Raw genomic sequence first — 23,886 nt, forward strand, 5'->3', positions numbered from 1 at the left:
CAGCATGCGCTACAGTTACTTTACGATGTGACCTTAGCATAGTAATCATAAATGATGAAGATAAATCATGATTATGATTACTGATTAAAGTACGCACGACAAATTTCCCATTCAGATGTCTTCTCAAAACCAATCTCGCCTGACATCCACATCTTGATTCTAGCATGCTCCTTGTTGAATTTCCCATTGATTTCTTCCAACCTTGCTTGGAACAGACATATGTCTTTCTAACCAAGACACCCTGTGCATTTTTTGACCAAGAAAACCTTCTCACACTGAAGCCAACTTTTAAGGCATAATCATTGTAAAATTTATATGCATCTTCCTCGTTATTAAACTGCATTCCTTCTACAGGAACATAGTCACATGTAATTCCATGTACATTCCCAGTTCCTACGGTATGAAAATCTACCTCATTATTGAATTGCATTTCTTCTCCTGAAACATTCAAGTCAAGTGTACTTCCGTGTACATTCCCGGGGCCTACACTTTTATTATGTGCACTGTCATCAAAATCTACCTCATTATTGAATTGCATTTCTTCTCCTGGAACATTCAAGTCAAGTGTACTTCCGTGTACATTCGCGGGGCCTACACTTTTATTATGTGCACTGTCATGGTAGTCTAACTCATCATTGAATTGCATTTCTTCCGCTGGAACATTCAAGTCAAGAGTGGGTCTAATGCCTGCACCCTTCTTTTCATGTGCATTGTTAGTGCAGATGTTCAATACTTCAGTTGCGTCATAAGTATAGATATTCAATTCTCTAGATCTTTCGATAGATACAGCTACATCGTCTTTATTATAACCTGATGATAAGCTCAACAATGTTTTAAGCAATATATCAATTTGTGTTTTGCAACAAAATAGCAAACAAATCGATATTAACTAACAAAACGGGAGTTTGTTACTAATACAACGGTTTGAGATACAATGCATACGATGAATGAATGTAGGATACCTGATGGGGTAGAGGCCCTTCCTAGCATCTGCAAACAAGCATTCTTGTCAATAGGTCCCAGCGTCTTACAAATATCGATAAGTTTCTAACCTTCGTAAGAACAAGATCTACCTGCAATAACCAAACAATGCCTTAATGGCACACAAGACCACATGCCTTCTTCATCGATCACATGATGAGATGAAAAGCTACTCACGCTGCCTTAATGGCACTGGTTGGAATGTTTGTGCATCATTGCTTTCTTCGATAATGCCTAACAACAACGTCAAATAAAATAAGACAGTGGAATGTTTTGTAAGCAATATATCAATTTGGGTTAGCAAGCGACATAGCTTTACTACGATTTAATCAGGATGCATATAACAACAGATACCACTAGGGTTAAGCAAGTCAAAGCAACGATTTAATGCATGACAGTATCAAATCAAGTGCAGTTTGATGTTTGCTTATACTGAGCATCGACTTATCGCTTACCATGCCAATAAAATACACATGTCGTACATGTGTGTTGACGATAACGATCTCATAATATCCACGAGGCTCTAAAGAGAGTTCAATAGAAGTCGCTGAGAGAGCAGCGATATGCATGCGAAAATTGCCCCGCCATTCGTGTAACGATGTGTTTCTGCATCCACATGTTTTCAAAGTCTGTGTACAAATATCTTACAAATACATATTACATGAAATATAATATCTTACACAAACGATATGTATGTATAGCGATTTGTAAGATATTGAAAATCGATGCGACAGTTCAGCATAATAACTTACAACTCGACGATACAAAACCATACTATCTAAAAGGTTGATAAATATATCGCACAATAAATTACAAATCGATAAGGAAGAACTTGAGCATAATAGCAAACAAATCGATATTAACTAACAAAAATGTATCTCACAAAAATGGGAGTCTGTTACTAATACAGTGGTTTGAGATACAATGCATACGATGAATGAATATAGGATACCTGATGGGGTAGAGGCCCTTCCTAGCATCTGCAAACAAGCATTCTTGTCAATAGGTGCCAGCGTCTTACAAATATCGATAAGTTTCCAACCTTCGTAAGAACAAGATCTACCTGCAATAACCAGACAATACCTTAATGGCATATAAGACGACATGCCTTCTTCATCGATCGCATGATGAGATGAAAAGCTACTCACGCTGCCTTAATGGCACTGGAAGGAATGTTTGTGAATCTTTGCTTTCTACCATGATGCCTAACGACAGCAAAAATGAAGAGAAGACACTGGAATGTTTTGTAATGCAAGGCAGGCACGAGAATGCGACAGTGTGTTGTATAACAGGATAAAAAACAAGGCGGAAAGCTAGACTGGAGACGAAGGCAAAGTTTTGGTTGATAATGGGAGCAACTGTTACAGCAGATGGCGCAGGGGTTTAATGAATAGGAAACGTCTCCACTTTAAATGGTTAACATCAAACTTTCTGGATGGAGGACTTTTTTGTCTTTTTATCGACCCGTCGTTTCACAACTTTTGAATGGAGGATATTTTTGTCATTTCCTCGAACCGTCATTTCAGGGCAGGAAAAGCAAGTAAGGGTGATTCAGTCTTTGCAACAGCACCAGAGTCCGATGCCCGATGCAAAGTTATGTCAACATACACGGGAATACGAGCCCCATGTGCATGAATACGTGGCGCTCATTCGATCCCCCGAACACAGACGTGGGATTCAGTGAATCACTAGGTTCCGACCGTGGGCCCGGATGGCGGCGTGGGTTTTTTTTTTATTACTTCTCTTTATTCTCTTTTTTTTTTTTAGCTTTTCTTCTTTCCCTTTTACGGCAAGTATCAGGGGAAGAGCCGGAGGACCTTCTTGTTTAGCCGGAAAGGGAACAGGAAAGAGGGAGGGGTCCACCGTGCGAGGGTGGTGGCCGTCCGGACAGCCTTTATTCGGAGAGCAGGTGAGGGAGGTCGACTGGCCTCCGCCAGCCTCTGAACAGAGGGAGCAGGCGAGAGAGGGAGGTCAGAGAATTGAGAGAGCTGAGAGAGCAGAGGGAAGGGGGTGGCTGAGGCCTCTTCCTCCCTTCCCTACTCCTTTTTATAGAGGAAGGGCATGTGACCCCCGCCACTACATCCCCCCCCCCCCCCCCCCCCCCCCGTGCGGAGGGAGGTGACTGCGCAGTCACCTCCCCCGCGGAAGGGGGAGGAAGACCAGGAAGAGGGAGGGGGACATGACGCGGGCGGCATCCTTCCCCGCTCTCTTCCTGGACCACTGAAGAGGGCTTGGTGATAGGTGGCTCGTGGGTGGCCCTCCGGCTGGTGACGGAGATGGTTAGGAATGGTGGCATCGTTAACGGTCAGGTGGTTTCCGACCAGTAGAAAAAACACGGGAGGAAGAGGGTTAAAAACTTAGGGTTGATGGAGGTTTTATAAGGTTTGAAATAAATTAAGAGGGAGTTTGGGTTTGGGTCTCATTTGAACCCAATCCAAATGGTTTAAGGATGGGTAGTGAGGTGAGTGTCATGTGTTGGATTTGGTGAGACCTATTTGGGTCTCATCCAAATCCGTTATATCACTTTATTTTATATATATATATATATATATATATATATATATATATATATATATATATATATATATATATATATATATATATATATATAGAGAGAGAGAGAGAGAGAGAGAGAGAGAGAGAGAGAGAGAGAGAGAGAGAGAGACTCGTTTGGGTCACAAGTAGACCCAAATCCAATTTAGTTTAATAGGATATATTTGGGTCTTTCAAATGGGTCAAAAATCTGGTTTATCCTTTTTATTAAATGGGATCCATTTGGGACTCAAATGGATACACACTTATTTTCTTTAATGAGATCCATTTGGATCCTCTAAATTGATTTAAATCTTATTTTTCTTAGTGAGATCCATTTGGATCTAAAACACTTTTTTTAAAGGAAAATCTATTTGGGTCTTAGGTGAATCCAAACAATTTTACTGTAATAGGATCCATTAGGGTCTCAAATGGATCCAAAAACTTTATTCATTTAGCATAATCTAATTGGATCTTCAAGTAGATCCAATATTTTATTTTCTTAGTAGGACCCATTTGGGTTTTCCAAATGGATCGAAAAACCCAATTTTACTTAATAAAGTCCAGTTGGGTTTTTCAAATAGATCCAAAATATTTTTTACTTTAAAGAGAGATCTAATTGAGTCTCAAATAGATCAAAATCTTATTTTCTTTAGTAAAATCCATTTGGATCTTTAAATAGAACCAAAATTCATTCTACTTAGTAGGATCCATTTGGATTTCAAATAGATCCAAATTTCTTCAATGTTTGGTTTAAACCCCGTTATAGGTTTAAACCCTACCCAGATTCTTTTGGGTTGACTTGAATCATTCATAGATCCAAATAGAGCATATCCAAAGTCTCAAAATTTACAATGAATTTATTTGAATTCGGATTCTCTCTCAAGTTCAAACTCAACAATTCAACTTTGGATTGGGTTCACCAGTTGAATCCAATCTCGAACATATGGGTTGATCGATTTGGATCACAATCCTAATCCAAATATTTTATAAATTCTTAATTAAATGTCATATAATCTAAATAAATCTCAAGAAATTTACAGGTATTACACCCCCCTAAGACTCATGTTCCCCTTTTCCCTCAACACTCTTATTACGAAGCAGGTTATATGTCCCCCCCCCCCTCAGGTGCGTGTTCGGGGGTCCGAATGAGCGCCACGTATATAAGCACGTGGGGCTCGTATCACTGTGTGTGTCAGCATCACTTAGCATCAGAGTCCGATGTTGTTGCAAAGACTTAAGTACCCTTTCTCACCATTCCCGCCATGATACGACGGTTCGAGAAAAAGACAAAAATGTCTCCCATCTAGAAAAGTGAAATGACGGTTCAAGATCCTCTATCTAGAAAAGTGAAACGTGGTTCAAGATCCTCCATCTAGAAAAGTGAAACGCCAGTTCGAGAAAAGGATAAAAATGTCCTCCATGAAGAAAAGAGAGGATGATGTTAACTTTTCAAAGTCCAAACATTCTGTTTTTGCCCTAAGCAGTAAACATTTGCACCATCTGCTGTAACAAGACCTCACTCTGATGATGCACCCTTTGTCGTCGTCTACTACCACTGGAGCACCCTTTGTCGTCATCTACGCAGTGGGAGCATCGTTGCCACCATTGGCTGTTTCTCCTTCACTATCAGATTACCAAAAATCATGTCATTTTGGTGAGTTTCGTTATGCAAACAAATCAATTTGTAAATCTAAATGCTAAATCTTACAACTGGTTATACTATTCATGCTAAATAACACCTATTTGCATACTTAAACAAATCGATTTATACCTATCCACCTTTTGGGCGTCGAAAAATAGTTAGCACGATTTATTCTTATGAAGCCCAAACATTATAATGATATGTACTTATGAAGGATAAATTTCTACAACGATTTGTACATTGGAATGCAGTAATGATTTATAGATTTAATGCAGTAGCGATTTGTACGTTCGATGTAGTGACAATTTATACATTTGTAGCAGTAGCGATGTGTATTTATGATTTATGAAGTTACCACGATTTGTACTTAACTTTGTTAAAACATACAACGATGTTTACTTATGAAGCCCAAACATTACAACGATATGTACTTATGAAGGGTGTGATTTCTACAATGATTTGTACGTTTGAAGCATGAACGATTTATACATTTAAACCAGTACCGATTTGTACGTTTGAAGCAACAATAATTTATACGTTTGATGCAATAGCGACGTGTGTTTATGAAGTTACCTTGATTTGTACTTAAGTTTGCTAAATCTTACAACGATGTTTACTTATGAAGCCAAATATTACGACGATTTATAATGTTGGTGATTGTGTAACGAATGTGATAATAAGTAATAATATATACTTGGGAAGGTGGTTGTAACATATAATGATGCAATTAAATTTATGTGTTGTGCAGGTTAGCAATGACTAAAATTCATAAGACAAGAAAGCCCCCACCATTTGATGGGATGACTATTGGAGAAATTATCTGCCAGTTACATATATATAATGGTTATGAAAGGTACCAAAATATAATGAAGATTGAGAATGATAAAGAGGAAGAAAAGCAAAGGAAGAAGAAAAATGCAAAGCAAAGGAAGAAAAGACAAATGAAGGAGGAGGAGAGGGAAAGACAAAGGAAGGAGGAGGAGGAGGAAAAACAAAGGAAGAAAAGACAAATGAAGAAGGAGGATGAGGAGAGGGAAAGGCAAAGGAAGAATAAGGAGGAGGAAGAGAAAAAAAGGCAATTGAAGGAGGAGGAGAAAGAGAAGGAAAGGCAAATGATGATAGAAGAGGAAAAGCAAAGAAAAAAACATCAGGATAAGGAAGAGAAAGAAAGACAAAGGAAGGAGAAAGAGGACGAAGAAGAGAAGAAAATGCAAAGGAAGGAGAAGGACGAGGAAGAAAATGAAAGGCAAAAGAAGGAGAAAGAGGACAAGGAAGAGAAAGAAAGGCAAATGAAGGAGAAGGAGGATGAGAAAGATAAGGAAAGAGAAAGGAAGAAGCATGAGGAGGAAGAGAAGAAAAGGGAAAGAAAAAAGCAGGAGGAAGAGAAGAAAAGAAAAATGAAGAAAAAAATAGAAAAGCTGAGGAGGGAGGCGAAGAAGCGAAGGAAGAAGTAGAAAAGCAGAGGAGCAAATAAGTAACAAGAAAGGCAGAGGAGGAAAGAATGAATGGAAAACAAGAAAGGCAGAGAAGGGAGGAGGATAGTGAAGGATGGAGCAAAAAGAAAGCCAGAGGTTGGAGGGAGGGGATAAAGAGGAGAAAAGTGTGACCAAGTTATGTAAATTGCTCATGTTTCTCACAATTTACTGTGATATACATTATTATGTATAACGATTACGGTGATAGTGATTACTAGGTATAGCGATTAATGTGATAGTGATTATTATGTATAGCGATTATTGTGATAGCGATTACTGTAAACGATTTATTGTAATAGGTATTATTATGTATAACAATTACTATGATAGCGATTACTATGCATAACGATTATTGTGATAGTAATTACTATGCATAGCGATTATTGTGATCTATGTATAGCAATTACTTAGATATCGATTATTGTATATATGATTATAGTTATAACGAGTGTGCAACGATTATTATATATAGTGATTACTGTGTACAACGACGTGTAGAAGTATAAATGAGACTAATTTTGATTTGATACGAATAATATGTTATTTTGTGTTACAGAGAGGTCAAAAGAGAAGTAGAGCACTAGGTGAAAAGCACAACGGGCGGTGTCAGTGGTCTGTAGTTTTGTCGTAGTATAGACAACTGAATAAATATCAGAAAGACCGATTACGAAATATGCAATTCAGCGGCCTTCTGGACCAGTATTATTTTGAAACATGCTGAAACACCTGGCCACCCAGTAAATAAGTGGAATCATAAGACGAACACATTTCAGTTTGATTATTTTGCGATTACCATGACCCTAGAAGATGTGGGGCGAATTATGGGTCTTAAGTACCATGAAAGTGTTGTCCTAGCATGAGATTCAAACTATAACGCAAGAGACAAGTGCATGACCCTTCTAAGAATGTCGACGAAGGACTGGGGTCAATGTATTTCTGGTGAAAGAAATTCCACATCGATGAAACTTTCTTCTTTTCATAATAAATGGGAAGGCCGGTCTGCTACATGTGCATCTGAAAGAGCTGACCAAGAGTTGTGTGACTTCCTTCTTTATTTTTTGGACTTACTTTATTTTTGGATTTATCTAGTTCGAGGTTAAGTTACCTGTGATTGTAGTTCTTTGAAGACTTAGATAAAGTCAACAACTATGCATGGGGTGATGCTATGCTCGCACACTTGTACAATCAACTTTACCATGCAAGTAAGGGTACAAAAACCGTTAGAAGGTTTTGGCCATTTGTCCATGTAATTGTTTATTACATATTTGGTAGCTATAGACTAAGATCGTTGAAGCTTATAGTCTTACTAATGTATTATTTTTGTAGGCTTGGGTGTGAGAGCATATTGTCGCCTTGTGTCCTCAGTGTGGCCCTTCGATTTGTGGTTTTCTCAAGATTGATCGGTGGGCTACAATAAATGTCAAAGATGATAATGTTAAGTTCATTTTAGATGGTCTGCAATTAAATGAGGTAAATGGTTTAAAATCATTTACAATCGTTTTAGCATTTATCATTCATTAGTATAAATTGTTGAAATGTTTAGCATTCTTAAATAATCATCACTGCAGGATTTTGTCTTCGTTAGTACAAATCGTTATCGCATTAGCATTTAACATTCATTAGTATAAATCATTCTAATGTTTAACATTCTAAAGTAATGATTATTGCAGGATTTTATATTCCTTAGTACAAATCGTTATCGCTTTAACGTTTAACTTTCATTAGTGTAAATCTTTGAAATGTTTAGCATTCTTAAGTAATCATCGTTGCGGGATTTTGTCTTCATCAGTACAAATCATTATCGCATTAGTATAAATTGTTCTAATGTTTAACATTCTTAAGTAATGATCATTGCATGATTTTGTATTCCATAGTACAAATTGTTATCGCTTTAGCATTTAACTTTTGCATAAGTTATATATTGATAAGTTGCACGTAATGCAATTTACATGAGAAGCAATATAATGTATTACATACCTGCTCGTGTGAAGGGCTTGGTTGCTTTTGTTTAGAGGTTGGTTGTTTCTTAGACCTTTTCTTGCCAACCAATTCTAGTGCACCCTTTGTCTTGTGATGACTGCGATCAGAGGAAGGTTTTCTTTTGGTACCCTTCGCTAGGTGAATTTATCTATAATAATCTATAATGTTGACTCTTGACTTATTGAAGATGATGTTTATGCTTCGGTGCAACTTCTCATGCGGGTCAGGAGAAGCATGATTTTCACTTTTGTTGTTCACTTTCATTTTCTTAAATTGGTCTTCATGAGCTACAACAAACTTATGGTGAATTAACTGCACATTTTCAAGTAACTCCTTTGACACTTTTCTCATGCATACATAGGCTTCTTCAATTTTCGATGTCAAATCTGCAACATGTATAAGTGACCTACATAGTTGTTGGTAACAGGAGGTTATGTGTCCCTTCTCATCAACACCAGATGCATTGACATTATCTGTATTCAACAGTTCAATTTTTGCTTGTCTTGTTCATCTTCGTATTAAATATGACTCAGGTATTTCTTGTATCTTTTCTTGATTAAACGTCTTTAGTGCATGACGACATAAAATACCTTTGAATTCATACATTTTACAAGTACATTCAACTGTTCTGTTGTTAACATTGTACATAACATATGCTTCTTGCCTTTTCGGTTGCTCTTCGCCCTCCCATATAATATGATATTTGTGCATATTCTTGGTTTGCATACGACCTTCTATGTTATAATTCATGACCTGTATAACCTCCTTCTTAATCCATTTAAAATACAATTAGTATATACAGATCTGCAGGTCGCATCAATATTTTCATGTTAAAAGTTACAGGACGTGTGTTGAAGCATTTCACATCTTGTTCAAGCTCATTCTGTCTAAGACTGTCTACAAATAATTTATATTGTTCCATAAAGTGAAGCATTATTAAACATGAATACAAGGTTTTCTTCAGTGTGGCATGCATAGATTCAACTCTTTGTGTGTTTATTATACCTGCACAAAAGTATTGTCTTCCATATGCCAATGCCTATTTATTTTTTTTTGCGTATAGATTTTGTAACCACACATAGTATTTAAGCTCGTACATCTAAATCATTTTCTCCCAATTAGACATAAAGATGACCTCATCTACGCTATCTAGTATACACCTTGTAAACTTTTTATCAAACCATGTCTTTTGATTAAATATGTGTCCTATGTTCTTTGTTGTATTTTGAAAGATATGCCATAAACATAAGCGATGATGTGCATCTGTCATACATGAGTCACTGCAGCCACAATTGTGTGATCACCATCTATAAGTACAACTTCAGATTGCTTCTCATTCATTGCCTATGTAAATACTCTGAACAACCACTCAAAGGTTTTCTTGATCTGGTCATACAAAAAAACACCTTTGAATATGCAACTCTATGAGTGATGGTTCACTTTGACAAACTGCGCAAATGACCACTGTTCACTATTAATCTTCATTATCGTATAAAAAATAAGCATATCATTGAAGCATTCATAAACTAGTCTTGACTTTGAATCTGTCCAAAACATATTCGCAGCATATCCATCTTCATCTAGTTGCATTGTACTAAAGAAACCAAGGCCATTGCTTGATTTCTTCTGTAAGTAATCAACCAAAGAACATATTTATCTATTCTTTATGTTATTTGTCATCTTCCTTCTCAGTTGGTTTCTTAGATTCATATGTGTGAATGACACATTTTTGCGACCACCATCTATGTGCGTGCATAAATTATATGTCTTCCTTGGTGCAATGTCGGCGCTATCAGTTATTTCAACAATTACAGCATGTGCGTCCGTTACTTTACGATGTGACCTTAACATAGGAGTCATAAATGAAACTGCTAATTCATGGTTATGATCACTGATTAAAGTACGAACTACATATTTCTCATTCAGAAGTTTTCTTAACACCATTCTCACTGGACAACCACATCTTGAATCTGGCTTGCTCCTTATTGGATTTTCACTTGACTTCTTCCAACCTTTAGAACAAACATGTCTTTCTCACCACGACACCCTGTGTATTTTTTGACCAAGAATACCTTATAACACTGAAGCCAAGTTTGAAGGCATAATCATTATAAAATTTATATGCAGCTTCTTCATTATTAAACTACATTCATTCTACGGGAACAGAGTCAAGTGTACTGTCATGATCGTCTACCTCATTATCGAATTGCATTTTTTCTGCTGAAACATTCAAGTTAAGAGTGAATTCAATGCCTGCACCCTTCTTATCATGTGCATCATTAGTGCACATATTCAGTTCTTCAGGTGCGTCATTAGTATAGATATTCACTTCTTCATAAATTTTCAATAATTGAGATACATCATCTTTACTGCAACCAAATGATAAGCTCACCACTGCCATAAGCAAGATATCAATTTGCGTTAGCCAACGCATCGTTTACTATGATTTATTCAAGATGCATATAACAACGGATACTGATTAGTTAAGCAAGTCAAAGAAACGATTGAATGAATCACAGTATAAAAGCAACAATGATTTGTTATTTGCTTATACTATGCATCGAGTTGTTATTTATCATGCCAATAAAAGAAATGATTTATCGTATATGTGTGTTGATGATAGTGATTCACGTGATAGCAATTTAATTATATCTACGACGCTGTGAAGCAATTTCAATAGAAATCGCTAAATAAGCAGTGATTTTAATACGCAAATCACCACTGCAAGTGTGCAATAATATAAATTTTGCACGCACACGTTTTAAAATCATACTACAAATATCTTATAAATCGCTATAGAAAATACATAATATCTTGCAAATTGATATACATATCGCATAATATATTACAAATCAATACGCCAATTCAGCATAATAAATTACAAAACGATATTAACAAACAAAACAATATCTCACAAATCAGTAGTATGTTACTACAACTGTGATTTGCGATACATTGCATATACTAAGTGAATGGACGATACCGGATGGGGTAGAGGATCTTCCTTGCATCTGTAACCAAGCATTCTTGTCAACAGGTCCCAGCGTTCTACAAATATCTTTAATTTTCCAACCGTCGAAAATACAACATCTACATGCAATAACAAAACAATGTCTTAATGACACTCACGATGACATACGTTCTTCAACAATAGCATGATGACATGGAAAGGTACTCACGACGCCTTAATGGCACTTGTTGGAATGTTTGTGCGTCATTGCTTTTTTCCGTACTGCCTAATGAAAATGAAGAAGAAGAGAAGATTGTAAAAAGAGATGGCCGACAAATCCCCCTATGATGCTCACCAATGATCGAACCAGCCGATCGATTTGTGGTTATCTCTACGAGGTAGGAACAAACCCGAGAATGTTTTATAACACAAGGCAGGAATGAGAAGGCATCAATGTGTTGTAACACAAGCTAAAAACCAAGGCGATAACCTGGACTCGCAGGAATGTGCAAAGCTATTTACGCAAGGATATTTTCGTCAAAGGCATATTTATTTTACGGGCAAACATTTATGTCAAAGGCATATCTATCTTTTTTATATGTTATTTATCTTTTATATATATATTTTTATTATAAAATCATCATGGGTAACATTGGCATATGAATTATCGCGAGTTCCAAGAAATTCCTTTTTGTACACCCCGGAACACATGAATGTATCTTCGGGGGAGAACACACAACACCCTCCCCTCTTATTAGGTTTGGAAAACCCTTTTTTATAAAATAAGGTTTGAAGCCCTTACCGCCCCCCTTGTTTTCCTTTCCCTAGGTATCTTTTTTTCTTTTTCGTCTTTGCGACTTGAGTTGGACCGGGCTGAACACTGAATTCAGCTCATAATCCGACCCGTCCTTATTTTGTACGGAATCACTGCAGAACCATGGGAGCATTTCTATCATTCCCTCGCCCTTTTTAAGAGAGGTTGGAACATTGGTTAGAGTGGAACAAGAAGGGGAAGGGATTTGGTATAACCTGGTCAGACTTTTTTCCCAAGAGGTTGACCTCAAGTTCTAAATCAGTCGGCTATGTCCTTGGGCCTCTGTTGACATCGACCTTTACGCTGCCACTTGGCAGCTTGCAGTGAGAGGTCACCTTCACCGCTACAGGTTGTGTCCTCTCTCCATCGTCTTTTGTGGTTGTTCCCCTTGGCTCATTACATGCCATGTCCACCCCCTCATGGACATGACTAGGGGTGGCAAAATCTGACACGAACCGCCAACCCAACCCGCCTCTTAGGCGGGTTCGGGTTGGGCTTTGGGATGGTCCCCGTCGGCACCAGCCGATTTTGGCAACGGTCTGATGCGTGCATGATCGCTCCACAAAGACTACAATACCTTATGTTGTTCTCATAGATGACCTCTTGTTTGGAACTCGGTTTGTTTTCTATGACAATGTCAACGGACGGGGCTGGCCAGAAATCCATGGGAACATAGATTTTCAGGCGTGCGTATTGCTACCTTTCCTTCCCTGGTTCGCGCATAATAATCTATTTCCACAAGAACCTCACCCAATGCCATTGTTATCCATTGACCACGATCCAACAAAAAGGCCTGGCAGTCTTATCCAAATCAGAATCGTGGGTTGGACTTCATCAGCTTCCTAGGGATTCGTAACGAGACTTTCGAGTGATGTATCTCAACTACTCATTGGAGCTCACTGTTAAGAGAAACATGACATCTTTGAACGTCAAAAAATGTTATACCTCTCATACTCACCCATTGCCCTTTGACTACGTCGATCATAAATTTATAATCCATCCTCTTATTTGGTAAACTACCCGGAAATTCGGCTATAACAGTTAGCCCCATGGGCTCAAGAAATTGGGAATATAGACAAGCCAAAATTTGCACCCACGAGCGAGGATTCCCCTGATCAGCTTTCATCACTTCTACAACCCATTGCTGAGACTGCAAATGACCTCTTGTAACAACGTTTGCCCATGTTCATTCATCTCCTCTTTGCTCCAAATCCAGTCTTGGTTCCTCTACACTACGCATAGATGTTGGCTTTGTCTTCCCTCACTCCGGTGATGGCAGTCATTCCTCCACTTGTGTTTGTGCTTGGCCGTTCGTGCCTACACTATTGCTCTCACATTTCATTCTCTCTCTCTCTCTCTCTCTCTCTCTCTCTCTCTCTCTTGCAACCCAGCCCTAGTTGCTGGGGTCTAAATCCATTGCATCATCATATATAAGTTGATACAAAAACCAATTATGCCAAACTACCATCGCGTTAGTCCAAGTTTTCTTGATCCTATATATTGAATGTAAGATTTTGATTCTCTTAACCATGATATGGAAGACATTTGCAAATAGAGCCCCAGCTATGAGATGTCTGAATTAGTCAACAGTGTCATACTCATGTTACCCATGACACGAGCGTCAGGTTGAGTCAAAGCGACTAGGTCTATTTGCATACATAAAATCCTATCCTACCACAAAGCAAGGTATGATTCTTAGGGGGTGTGAGAATGATTGAATCATAAATCCCATATACAACATCCATGCATTTGAGATTCATAGATCTCTAGTCTGAGATTCCTCTTCTCCGAAATGGGTGAGCGATTGATGAATCACTTGGATGAATCTTAGGTCCTCATTATGATGTAGATCCGATATTCAAGGTTTGGTTTACCTTGTAAATGAGCGTGACAACATGTCATATTTAAAAACTATGGAGGTACACGGAAATGATAGAGCAAAAGCACAAAGCACATACAATTTTATATGGTTCGATTAATGTGACCTACATCCACGAGTTCTCTCTCTCTCTCTAGACGACTTTCAAAGAAAGAGGTTTCCTTTCATTATATACTAGTTGCATCAATGAGAGTCCTTGAAGTTTATCTTGAGAAGAAACAATCCAGTTTTGGACTATGTAAGGATTACACCGAAGAGTTTGAGACATAATAGGAGTCTCTCTAGACGATTTCTTTTGATGACTCATGTTCTCTTGAGACTCTGGATATTGTTGGAGATGAGCTTTACCAAGATAAGGCTTAACAACTTTATTTGGTTTGTTTTCATAGAAATTGTTGTCCTCCATTAGAGTCCATCGCGACTTGGTATTCTTGACACTCCCACTCAAGACAATCTCCATGCGATTGAGCTTGTCTCTTAAATAAGTGAATCTAGGCATTACCAGAGGTTTTGTGAGAATATCTACAACTTGATCTTGAGTTGAGACAAATTGAACTTTAATTTCACCATTTGCAACTTTTTCTGAACAAAATGATAGTCAATTTCTATATGTTTGGTCTGAGCATAAAACACCAGGTTCGATGCAAGATATATGGCTCCAAGATCACTACAAGAAAAACGTGGATTAGCGACGGACGCTATCCATCGCTAAACCGTTTAGCAACGGATAGAGTTCATCGCTAATTAGAGCCAAAACTGATTTGTCGCTACTTTCGTCGCTAATTTGTGATGGATTCACGATGAACATGATCCGTCGCTAAATAAGCACAGATTCAGTTTTGCGATGGATTATATTTTGTTGCTAATCCGTTGCTAAAATAGCGACGACATTAGCGACAAAATATAATCTGTTGCAAAACATCAAAAATTCATCGCTGAATATTAACAACTGATATTATATGTCGCTAGTCTGTCGCAAAATTTTTAAAAAAAAAAATTATAAAAAGAGCCCTGAGGCATGCGCCTCGAGGTGAGGCGCGCCTCAAGCCGAGGCGTACACGCTTTGAATTTTTTAGTCAAATGAGGGTCAAAGTCCTCATTTGACCAAAAAATAGGGTTTTTTTATGCAGTTTTAACTAAGCTGCTAGGAAAAAATTAGGTTTGATCCATAAGACACCGGGTCTCAAATATAAGCCCCAAAAAAAATCTTCCAGGGGGCACTGCCCCCCACGACCCCCCACCAGGGGCGCCCCCCCTAACCCCCGCCCGTTGAATGCGCAACGGGACCCGCACCGGGGGGGGGGGGGGGGGGGGCTCGGACCCCCTTAATGCATGGGCAAAAACTCTGAATCAGGCTCCACAACTCATTAGTTGAACCTATGTTAAAATGAGTGGGTCCTCATGAGGGATTCTAGCTCGGCTCGGATCCTAAGTTGCAACAAGTATAAGACCTCTATTTGTCTCAAATCTGAGAAGAGATCCAAGCTACAACATTAAAAGAGAAAATGCGTACTAAAAAGATTTTTGTCACTTTTTTTCTTTTATTTTCTTAATGATTCTTTTCTCATAGTGTTTTCTTGGGGTAATCAAATGTAGACAAGGTTCATAGATAGCAAAATCAGTAAAGATGGTTCATCATTGTATACAATATATTTGTTAAGAGCCTGACAAATGAGATCTTTCATAACACTTGAAAAAACAACAATGAAAGAAGAGAGAGAGAGAGAAACAAAACCTCTCTATACGACAGGCAACACAAACATCGAATTAATACCAATATAAACCTGATGAATATGATGCTCAAATATCCAAATAGAAATAACAAATGAAATATTGCGGGGGTGGGAGGAGCATACCTGAAACATTGCCATAACCTGTGGAACACTCATTATGAGTCGTTGATTATATAGAGAAAGCAAATACATTAACATAAGAGAAGGATGTCGTACCATTCCCACTGCAACAACTTCACCATGGAGCCACTCCCCATATCCCAAACCTGTTTCTATAGCCTACAAATGCAACAGGAAAAGTATTAAACATTTTGACTAGTAAGTGAGAGTATATTAAATTAGGCGACACTATAGACCTAATAGAACTAGCAATTGAGAGTTGGATGAAAACCACCAAAAGATCAAAATCTCCAACAACAATCATAGATCTCCAATCCCCCAATAGGAAAAGTATAGAGATCATAGAGTTGAGTGATGGTGTTAACACATTGCTAAGAAAAAAGAGGTGTCTGTCACAGGAAGATGAATATGGCCCGTAAGGGAAGGCACATAAACTACCTACCTCATGTAAAAGCAGTTGCATCTCATTCATCCACTTGTTATTTCATTATATTCAACTATCTTGTTATGCTGAGTAAACAAATTTTAATCTGCCTGCATTCACATAGAAATAATTTGCTTATCTCTACCAGCAAGGAAAACTTTATATAATGCAAGTTAATTCTTGACCCTACAAAAGACGAGTCTAGTTAAATCTGATTCTTGCATAAAATAGTACCATGGCTTAATGTGCAGTCTACAGCAAGCACAACAATTATAATTTGCTTCCACAGACATTTATGTTTTTTGGCTACTGATTGTATTTGCTTTTTTTGTTGAAAGACATTTCCATCCTTTGACCCTTTATTCTAATCTTAACGTATGTGGCTCCATTGTATGCTCACATATTTAAGCATTGAGACAGATGTAACTCTTCACTTGTACACTTTCTTCAATTTCAAAGGACCACTACTTTAGAGATACACAAGTGCAGACTGATTTTCTTCTGAGACATCATTTTTACTAGAGAAAAGTTTGGCATTCATCCATAAACAACTTTATTCTTGATAAGTCATGATATAGACATCTCTAAAGGCTTCTTTCCACTCTTGACATCCACAACAACTGCTCTTCGTGCACATAAGGCAGGGTGGTTGGGGATCCCATCCGGGGTTAACCTTGCAGGTGTGGAGGGGACCAAGCCCATCAAGTGACCCGGTTCTCGGCAAGGGTTCCTTGTCATAACAGAAAACCACTTCTCTTCACGGCAAAGATCATGGCATTGACATATGCTGCATTAACAGTAGAGACAAAAAAGAAGCTTTTGGTTTAGTTTCTATATTTTAACATAGTACTTTAGATTGATTTTCAAGGACACTAAAATCCATAAAATATGCAATGTTTGTTCATCATCCCTTCCTTCTTCTCTTTACCAAGGAAAAGTTCCAAACAACAAAAAAAAAGATAGGATGATCCTAAAACTTTACCTTCACAAAACTATCAAATATCAATAATAATAAAAAAAGCACAGGTGAAATGATTAATGGATGTGCACTACTGTAACATGTACATAAAACCAGTGAAACTGAAGTATGAGTAAGATTAATGAAACTTAACACATTCTGCTATCAATACATGTAAGAATACAAGAACAATTACAAAGTCCAGTCAAACTGGACATAACTTCATAGATATGACTAGCAAGGCATAGAAACTTACATGCCCAAATGTGTAGCCCAGGTTTAATATTGCACGCATGCCACTTTCCTTCTCATCTGCTGACACAACCTCAACCTTGTTTTGGCATGAGCGCATGATGGCATATGACAAAGCATTTGGATCCCTGTAAAATTTTAATAATTAAGTGTGAGGAACATGGTATAATAGATCAACCAATTGACATACGCAAAATGATAGATGCAGTTGCTTTGCCATTGTGGAACTATGCAAGGAAGAAGAAGAAGATGTGTTAGTCATTCTTTTCTAACTTATCAAGAGTATTCACCATCCCGAATTATATTTGCAAATATGCTTTATGAGTAGAAAGAGATATTATAGATACACCTTGACTTGATTTTAGAAAAATAAATGCAAATAGTACCAAGGATAGAGCTTGGAAACACTACCTTGCTAGTAAAGCCTGCATATTCTTCTCTTGCCACTCTAAAAAGGGGGCAACTCTAATTAGACCATACTTGATAACTTCACCAATCCTAGATGTGAGCTCTCTATCTGCCAAAGTATTCAATGTGTCTATATCTATTAACACGCATTGTAGTTGGAAAAGGCACCAATCAAGTTTTTCCCAAGTGGATGATTTATTCCAGTTTTACCACCAACAAAAGAATCCACCTACACAGAGAAGATTGAGAATATATTAAGAAAATTTGAAGCTTGAGAATACATTGAGATGAAATTTTGATTTAGCAAATTAGGCATAAGAAGCAAATAGCAAACTTGAGCCATAAGTGTTGTTGGGATCTGAATGAAGTTAACACCACGGAGGAAAGATGCAGCAGCAAAACCACACATATCACCAATCACACCACCTCCAAGTGCAACAAAGGTACAATGGTAGTCCAAACGAGACTCAATGGCCTTGTCAAAAATCTTCATCAGAGTTTCCTACACAACAATGAGGATAAACATTTATCAAGATTCAGCAAAGAAAGGACCATCTGTTTAAACTTTAAGATCTATGTCTTAATTTTCATCACCAACCATGTCTTTATACTTCTCGCCATCCGGTAGAACTACATATTCAACCAAAATCTTTGAGTTTCCATGAGTTAAAGCATCCACAACTTTGTCAGGGTACAGAGGTGCAACTCTAGTATTGGTCACAACAAGAACCCTTTTTCCTTTAACATGTCTGCAAGCAATCAACGCCATTTATTTGCATTTCTTACCACATCTTGCTCAAACTAAACATTGCCCAAGTACAAATATTTTGACACAAATAACGTATCCACTGGATTTAAAAACTCAACAAAAGTTCACAAAGCAAAAACCTCACTGCTATTGTAGTTATACAAAAACTAAGCCAAGAACCAATCATAACAACCACATCCACTAAAGCGTATAATTCAAATTAGAAAACCCAACAAAAATCCACATACATAAGAATTCAGTCTAACGGCTTTATTAGTTCACTGGTAACACTGCTTCCATATAAGAAATGCATGTTTTGGATAACTTTCGAAGCGCGCAACTCAATTTTTCCAAATTAACATCATCGCAAGAAACACGTTTCTAGGGAAACACGTTTCTCCCTCTAAAAAGGAGCTGAGAAGCATGTATTATAAAAAAAAATATCTTGTTTTTGGGGTAAAACCATATACACTTTTCTACAACTTTTAGCAGTTCGGTGGCTATTAACACCATGTTTTTGCTCACAGAACAATTGAATCATAACGATTCTGAACTCGAAAAGAAAAAAAGGAAAAAAAAAACAAGAATTTGTATCTCCATCTACCTCTGAAGAAACTCAGGCTCGCGAAGAAGGCCAGAGCCGATGTAGATGGAGTACCTCCTGTTCCCCAGATCAACGTCCACGATCATCTCAAGCATGGGGCTCAAAACTGGCTTTGCAGGCTCCATCATCAGAGCAAAGTTCGCAAAAACCCTTGCTTCTTCATCAGAATTCCCCCGGATTATGAGCGAAGGAAGATCGGAGGGCTTGGAAGAAGAGAACCGATGGATGAAGGAAGGCGATCGAAGCGAGGAACGACGACAAAGATGAGAGAGAGGGTTCAGCTTGGAGGAAGAAACGAAGCTAGGGTTTGCAATTGTCGCCATGGAGCTAGGGTTCCGAGAGGAGAGACGAAGATCTTTGGGGTCTTCTTCTTCTTTTTCTTTCTCTACAACTCCCGCCGCACCATCTTTTTTATCAGCTCGCCATCGCCATTGATACTCTAAGGGGCGAACATCCTCCTGAGGTCGCCCTCTTCCCCATCAGGCCGATTTGGGAGTAATCAGAGAGAGGGAGGGATAATTTCACACCCTAGGTGGGCCGTTTAAAATCGAAAAGTAGCGACAGAATTTTTCCATCACAAAATTTATCACTAATTAGCGACAAAAAAATCCTATCGCCAAATTTGTCGCTAAGTACAATGGGTTTTGCGACATAATTTTTCCGTCGCTAATTTCGTCGCTACTTAGCGATGAAAATTTTCTATCACAAAATTCGTCGCTAATTCTAATTTTAGGGATGACTAGTTTTCTCTAGCTAATCTGTTGCTAATTTGCGACGAAAATAATCAGTCGCGAATTTCCATCGCTAATTAACAATTTTCTTGTAGTGGATTATCGCACCATAAAGTAGGAGGCTCACATGAAGGGATGTTGAGCTTTCTTGAAAACCATTTAAGCCAAACTAACTTGGCAACTATTCCAGCTAAAGCTTTATATTTGGCTTACGTGCTTGATCTGGCCACAATTCGTTGTTTGGTTGAGTCCTAGGATAAGAGTTTTGAACCCAAGAATGTTAAATAGCCTTCTGTGGACTTTCTATCAGTTGGGCATCTAGCTCAGTCAACATCAGAATAGGCACTCAACTGCAAGGAATTAAATTTCTTAAATTGTAGACCCATATTTATGTTTTCTTTCAAGTATCGAAGAATCCGCTTAACATAAGCCCAGTGACTCTAATTTGGTTCATGCATGAATTGACATGCTTTATTGATCATATAAGCTATGTTAGGTCGAGTAAATATGACATATTGGAGACCTCCAATAATGCTTCTATACTCAGTGGCATTTTCTAACAAGATTGCTTCATGTTTAGATAACACCACATTAGGCGCTTAGAATATCCAAAATATATTTTCTTTGGCATAGAACCATTCCACCAGTAGAGTCAGAAATAACTTTAATTCCAAGAAAATAATGTAATGGACCTAGATCTTTGATAGAAAATTCAGATCCAAAGTTTTGTATTATATGATTGTCCTCATCCTGAGAATTTTTTATCATGATAATGTTATCAACATAAATCAAGATAAACATGGGAAGTTAGACTGGTGCGACAGACAAATAAAAAGAGATCAGCTTTAGACTTAGTAAAATCAAGTTTTTACAAATATAGACGAAGTCTTTAAATTTAGGTTCTTGGAGCTTGTTTTAGACCATAAAGAGTCCTACCAAATTTACTTATATAGTAGAGATAACTTTTGTCCTCAAATCCTTGTGGTTGAGACATGTATACTTCTTTTAGGAGGTCACGAAGAAACACATTATTGATATCTAATTGATGAACTGGTCATCCTAAACTAACAACAATAGATAGGATCATTCTCACAGATGTGGGATTAATGACAAAATTAAAGGTCTCAAAATAGCCAACGCTTTTTTGCTGACTATATCCTTTGGCAATAAGACAGGCTTTGAACCTAACAATGGTTCTATTTGCATGCCTTTTGATTTTGTAAATCTACTTATACTCAACTAAACTTGTAGCATTTTCTCGAGGAACAAGTATCCAAGTTTGGTTTTGATGAAGAGCTTTGACATCTTCTTCCATAGCATGATGCCACCTAGGATCTATATTGGCTTTATCAAAATTGTAAGGCTCATGTTCATCCTAATTAATTTCACTTAGAATAGCACTAAAGAACAATCTGGGTCTCAAGGTTCCATCTTGGGATCCGGTAACCATATGATGAGTTCTAGCAGGTGTGTGGTTGAAGAGGTCTACTATGAGGTTCAATCCAAAAAATAAGGATGACAAAAGATTTTCACTGGATCTATCTTCTAGGGGTGACACAATAGAAGATATGGATTCTGGTATGAACATGTTTGGTTCAAGAAGAGATGGTTCAGTTGTGGACAATTCACTGAGTGAGTTACATTGGATTAGGTAACTGGATAAGGTTAAACAATTTTCTAGAATTAGTAGTTTCATTTGGCTCACTAGACGATTTAGAGTCTTTGGTTTTAACTCAATTGGACACTTCTTTTGATGTGGAAGGTTGCTTATTTCTGATATAAATAAAATTTTCTTCATCAAAGACCACATGTCTAGAAACAAAGGTCTTCTGAGTCACAGGATCATAACATATATATTCTTTGTAGTTAGATCCATAGCCTAGAAAAATACATGGTTTGGATTTGGGTTCAAGTTTGAATTTGACATATGGGACAAGGTACGAATAACAGGTACATCCAAAAATTTTAAGATGTTCATAGCCAGGGTTTCAATTGAACAAGAGTTAATAAGGTGATTTTTTACCCAGAGTTTAAGGTAGTTGGTTAATGAGATAGATAGTCATCCTAAAAGGCATCTACCCAAAATTTTTGGCTAAAACCAACATAAAATAATAGGGCTAGACCAGATTCAACTACATGCCTAAATTTTCTCTCAACAGCTCCATTTTTTTAAGGAGTGTAAGGATATAACATTCATCTTTTAATGCCACAACCATTTATAAAGTTAGTACAATTGTCACCAAAAAATTCACCCCCACTATCACTATGAAATATTTTAATTTCTTTTCCAAGTTGTTTTCCATAATATTCTTGAAATTGATAAAGCAAGAAAAAGCATCTGATTTTTTGCTTAATGAAAATAACAAAGAAAATTATGAAATCTCATCAAGTAACATATAATATTTGAAACCTTTTCAAGATGGAGTGGACGTCGGTCCCTACAAATTAACATGAATGAGTTCCAACGGAGCTTGAACAAGTATTCTGCTTTATCAAATAGTATTTTATGAATTTTACTAATAGCACATGAAGAGCATAAATCCATATTATTATTGTTCATAAAGGAAATAAAGTCAATTTTTTTAAGACTTTCGCAAACCTAAAAACCAAGATGCCCTAAACGGTAATTCCAAATTTTATTAGAAAAGTAAAACTTATTTGCACCTATTTTACCAAAGCAAACTCTAGGGGATGTCGCCTTTTGATCACATTGTTCGGACGACCATGAATATAGTCCTCCTTTAACTGGTCCTCTTAGGAGAGTAGTCTCACTCTTTGATTCCTTTATACAAAACCCATTAGCATCAAATTGAAATAAATATTGAGTATCTTTTGCAAATCTAGATACTGAAGCATGTTTCCTAACTTAAAACTCTTATTTTCATGATGCAAAGAAAGATTATATGGACTTGTAATAGGAAATTGTGTACCACTTCCAACCATAACATCATCAGTGCCATGGTACTTAGTTTTGTTATTCATACCTTAATGTTGTGTAGTAACATAGTGTAAGGCTTCAGTACCTAGGTACCAAGTAGAATCTGCAAAAGCTTTCAGTACGTCATAGGAGCTATGGACCGTATGATTGTGACCACTACAGAATTGGCAGATAACTTGCCCATCTTTCTGATTTTGTGGGGGTTGTGTGGAACCAAATTGACCACTCTGGTTATTTTGGTAGTTTTCAAAAGATTGACTAGCCCCTCTGGATTGACCACTACTTCTATCTAGAGATCCTCCTCTACCACGACCTCTCTGAGACAAAAAGGCAGATTCTCCTTGAGAAAAGCCCCTTTTCTTAATTGAGCAACATTTCATAAATATCCACAAAAGTGGGTAAAGCATCACCAGTGGTAACTGAAGTGACAAAACTCTCATAATCCCTCGAGAGATCGTTCAAAGCATAATAAACAAGGTTCTCATCAAAAATTGATTCACATATGGCACATAAGAAATCTGATAGAACTTTATACAATTAAGATATTCTACCATTCTTGTAATGCCGATGATTTTTCGTAGAATTTTCCTGGATTTTCATGAATATTCTCATAAGTAATAATTGGAGCTATAAAATAAATAGACTAGATTTTAGAAAAAATTTCAAACAACTGTGTCATGCCGACCCTAGTGGAAATCATTTTCGAAATTCATT

The 23,886-nt window shown here is 37.4% G+C and overlaps 1 pseudogene; it reads right to left on the bottom strand.

The window, feature by feature from the left end:
* Nucleotides 1-15,842: 15,842 nt before the first annotated feature.
* On the bottom strand, nucleotides 15,843-19,826 carry LOC149813285 (3-dehydroquinate synthase, chloroplastic-like; annotated as a pseudogene).
* Nucleotides 19,827-23,886: the final 4,060 nt, after the last annotated feature.

Source organism: Nuphar pumila, chromosome 16, assembly GCF_984573655.1.
Source record: "Nuphar pumila chromosome 16, dmNupPumi1.hap1.1, whole genome shotgun sequence".
In the NCBI taxonomy this organism is placed as follows: domain Eukaryota; kingdom Viridiplantae; phylum Streptophyta; class Magnoliopsida; order Nymphaeales; family Nymphaeaceae; genus Nuphar; species Nuphar pumila.